Raw genomic sequence first — 3,662 nt, 5'->3', positions numbered from 1 at the left:
CAGAAGGTAGGAAGATCTATAGATCCCTTTTGTTAAACAGTTGCTGAAAGTCAGGTTCCTCAGGAAATAGACTTTGAAACAGAAGTTTATGTGTAGGTTTATTGGGGGATTCCTCTTGGGATCAATACTTTTATAAGAATAGAGGAAGTAAGACCGAGCAGATGGAGAAGTTGAATTTCTCCATCTTTGTTGCAGTTGCAACAAAGGCCTCAGCTGATTCCATGGGGTAGAGTAGAGCTGGAATGACACAAATAGAGGTGAATGGGCAAATAACTCGATATTGACTATCCTTGGACATGGGCTGACGCAGAGGAAGGGGCAGAACTTTGAATGAAATGACCCTCTTTAGACACAGGTGATTCCTGGAGACAGGTTCAGCTGAGAATTGTCAGCAGGCAATGCTTGCAGCAGCTAGGGCAGTAATTGTTTCATTTCTGTTGGGGGCACACTGTAGTGTCTACCACAAAAGCTTATTTGAGCTACTGAGGGATACAGCATGATCAACATAAAACCTAGGTTTTCAAATGTAGGTGATGAAGAAAGCCCTATTTTAGAGGAATACATTTCCATTCAAAACCCATCAGCCCAAGATCTGTCATACTCATTAATGTCATCAGGTGATATTGATTAATTCCATGGCAATGAAATGCTAGATTGTGCCAATTCCAGGAGATGAATCCATTCTGGATGAACTTTATTAATAATCATAAAGATAATTTAAATCATTAAAGATGTTTGTTTTTAAGGGCCTTTGTTCTGCATCTAGAAGCCAAGTTGGTTAGCCCAGGGCTAGAGCTAAAAGACTATGTTGTAAATGTACTATTTGACCTCTGCATGGAAAATTTCAACTTGCACCTCAAGAAGTCCATCACAGTTGGAAAAGAGCCAGTTCACATCTTGGAGGAATCAAATGCTAGGCATTAATACCCTCAGAATTATCTGATTATAGAATCTCACACATGAAGAAACTGTGTGTAGTGGTTAAAAGCATAGAATGCTCTCTTCAGAACATAGTTCTATCATTCTTTTGTTTGGTGCCCTTGGGAAAATTAAGCTCTCTGTTTCTCAGTTTTCTCATCTCTAAGATGAATATAATAATAATATGATAATAATACTAATAGTACCTTCCTCATAGGGTTTTAAGGATTAAATGACTAATACATGTGCACAACAGAGAGTAAGTGCTTTATAGGTGTTTGCTATTATACTGTTCAGTGGTTTCTTGTAAAGAAAAATATAAGAAGGAGCCAGCTTTCTCTGTATTAAATTATTGTACCACTTTTCAGTGCTGAAAATGTACCTTTTGTTGGAAGGCAAAAAAATAAATCAAATAATGGTGATTGCAGCGAGAGTATCTTTGAATAATCTTGGAGTTGACATTTGAAGATTTTCCTTAACTCTTTCCATATGGATCAGAAAAAGACTTAAAAGAAAAAAGATTATTCTAGATCTTTGTTGAATGTGAATCAGAAAAAGACTTAAAAGAAAAAAGATTATTCTAGATCTAGATTATTCTAGATCTGAAAGAGTGGGAGGCTGGGAATTTATTTTCAGGAAAAACCTATGTGTCTCACATCTTTGATATATTATCTCATTTTATTTTCAAAACAAATCCTATGAGGTTGGCACAGTAATTTTCTCTTTCCTACAGGTGGAGAAAAGCAAGAGGACAAGAGGTTATGAGTAGCAGAGTTTTGGCTCTGAAAGCAAGTCAGTGTGAAGTTATCACAGTGCTGCAGAGGTAGCCCCCTGCCGGGTAGCCACAGTGTGACAATGTGTGCGCAGAGCACAGATGGGCTGGAGTCCTTTGCTCATGACAACCATCCAGCTGCAAAGATGTTTCTCCTGGGGTGACTTCAGACAGCAGAACCATTAGCTTTGCTTTCTCTGAGATCACCTGTCTTTAGGTTATTTATTTATTTCAAGAGAACAAAAAGCGTGAAAACTCATATCATTGCTAAATTACTTGGCATAGGTCTCCTTAAGAATATAAGACTAAGCTATTCTTGCGACACAGCATTTTGTTTTGCTTTCCCCTGGCTAAAGATTAAGTTATTTAAGCAAGAGAAGGTGTTAACATTTGCCAGAGACCCCTGGGAATCAGTATATTTTTGTTTCATGTCACCTAGTATTGTGGTTCTTTCTGAATATTTGGCAAAAGAGGAAATAGGTAGAAAAATAACTTTGCTTGATGAAAATTCTTCCTTTTTGAGGTTTGTTTATAATCTTTCCTGCTGTAGAACTTCATGTTGATTTAGTGTATCAGTTTTGCATTTTCAAAAACTATAATTTGGAATAGAGCTACATTTAAATTGGGGAGAAAAAAAGATGCATATGTGGTTTTGAAATGTCTAAAATCTTACATTTGGACAGTTCCTGTAGAGTTGCTCAGTTAACATACTTTCTTTTTTTTTTTTTTTTTTTTTTTTTTTTGAGACAGAGTCTCACTTTGTTGTCCAGGCTAGAGTGAGTGCCGTGGCGTCAGCCTAGCTCACAGCAACCTCAATCTCCTGGGCTCAAGTGATCCTCCTGCCTCAGCCTCCCGAGTAGCTGGGACTACAGGCATGCGCCACCATGCCCAGCTAATTTTTTATATATATATCAGTTGGCCAATTAATTTCTTTCTATTTATAGTAGAGACGGGGTCTTGCTCTTGCTCAGGCTGGTTTTGAACTCCTGACCTTGAGCAATCCGCCCGCCTCGGCCTCCCAAGAGCTAGGATTACAGGCGTGAGCCACAGCGCCCGGCCCATACTTTCTTTTTCTATAAATAAAATGACTTGTGATCTCTTTTCTGTTCCAGGAAGTCTCAAAATCATCCCTGAGGAGTAAATCTTGACAAAAACAGAAAAACAAAATTTCTTTTTGGAAAATTGTGAAAAAGAGTATTAAATTATTTAACGATAAACTGATCTTGAAATCATAGAGGAAATAATATTTATACTGCATTTCAAAAATAAAAAAGCTTCTTTGGGTATGTGTGATCCTTTGCACTTAATAAGCTAAAGAGATTCAGATAAAGGATGACATAGTATAATTCAAATTCAAATAAGGAGATGACCATGAATTAGTCAAGGAAAGAAGATAAATCAAAAGAATGAAGAAATAAAAAGATCTTTTTGTATACATGAAACCATTTTTCAAGAACTACGTTGCAAGAGAGAGTAACAGTGAACCATTAAATGGTAGTATGTAGAACATTAAATGGTAGATTAAATGGTAGTATGTAGAAAAAACATTCAAAAAGACAAAAAATAGTATATTTACATAGCAGATATCACATTTTTATATAGAAATACTAATATTAAAGCCCTTCTTCTGGTTTTTTTTTTTTTTTTGAGTTCGAGGTTAACATAAAACATTAAAAACAGAAATTTACCCTCTCTCAAGCCAGTGAAAAGTGAGACCTTTTTTCCTCCTAAGTCATTTAGAACTATGACCAGATGGTTAAAGAAAGATAAATTTGAGGAGTTGATTTACAAATTTTAGAGGAAACTGCTGCTGGTTTTCAGTTTGGTTCAATAAGCTTAATAGTGCAAATTTGCATATGAAAAATGCTTCCATAATGTTGTAGTTAATTTATTGGCAAACAGCTCGAATATATAGTGTGGGTTTATGGTGCCAAAATAACCAGCTGATCTGATAAAACTACAAGTAAATTTG

This window comes from Microcebus murinus, chromosome 1, assembly GCF_040939455.1.
Source record: "Microcebus murinus isolate Inina chromosome 1, M.murinus_Inina_mat1.0, whole genome shotgun sequence".
NCBI classification, from domain to species: Eukaryota; Metazoa; Chordata; class Mammalia; order Primates; family Cheirogaleidae; genus Microcebus; species Microcebus murinus.
The sequence above is the reverse complement of the archived record's forward strand: the minus strand, read 5'-3'. Positions refer to the sequence as shown.